This window comes from Monopterus albus, unplaced genomic scaffold (assembly GCF_001952655.1).
Source record: "Monopterus albus unplaced genomic scaffold, M_albus_1.0 scaffold170.1, whole genome shotgun sequence".
NCBI classification, from domain to species: domain Eukaryota; kingdom Metazoa; phylum Chordata; class Actinopteri; order Synbranchiformes; family Synbranchidae; genus Monopterus; species Monopterus albus.
This window is the reverse complement of record NW_018128050.1, coordinates 1284809-1285670: the sequence shown is the minus strand read 5'-3', so window position 1 is coordinate 1285670 and position 862 is coordinate 1284809.

Sequence of the window (862 nt, the reverse complement as noted above, 5' to 3'; positions counted from 1 at the left end):
AGCTCAGCTCCTTCTTCACCACGACGGACCGGTACATCGACTCCATTACTGCAGAAGCTGCACCGATCCGCCTGTCAATCTCCCGTTCCATCCTCCCGTTCCAATGTACATTAAAAAAAACCTTTAACATGTTTTTGTTTTAATGAAAAACGAGTGCATTATCCTCATTGAACCATAATGTGAGAGGTAAAGAACACCACTGCACTAAATAGTGACTGAAATGGTTAGTAATGGTAAAATTATCCCAGGAACATCACTGCTGTTCCTATTGCCTTAGATCTCAGCAGCAATGACTTCATGAGTTTCTTTACAAATAAAATCACAACTATTAAAGAAAAAAAAAATCTAATCATTCCCACAGCTCTCACAGATGTGCCTTCAAGTACAATGACCTTTGAACCATACGTAAGACCTCATTTATATTTGGAATACTTCTCTTCCATAGATCTCTCTCTGAGCTGACCTCAACAATTGCTTTATTTAATTATCACTGGGTCTCTTAAGTCACCCTGACCAGGCTGCTCAAAGACGTTTTACCCCAATCAACACGTCCATCTAATTAACCTCTTTCTATAACACCTACAGTGCCTTGCGAAAGTATTCGGCCCCCTTGAACTTTGCGACCTTTTGCCACATTTCAGGCTTCAAACATAAAGATATAAAACTGTAATTTTTTGTGAAGAATCAACAACAAGTGGGACACAATCATGAAGTGGAACGAAATTTATTGGATATTTCAAACTTTTTTAACAAATAAAAAACTGAAAAATTGGGCGTGAAAAATTATTCAGCCCCTTTACTTTCAGTGCAGCAAACTCACTCCAGAAGTTCAGTGAGGATCTCTGAATGATCCAATGTTGAC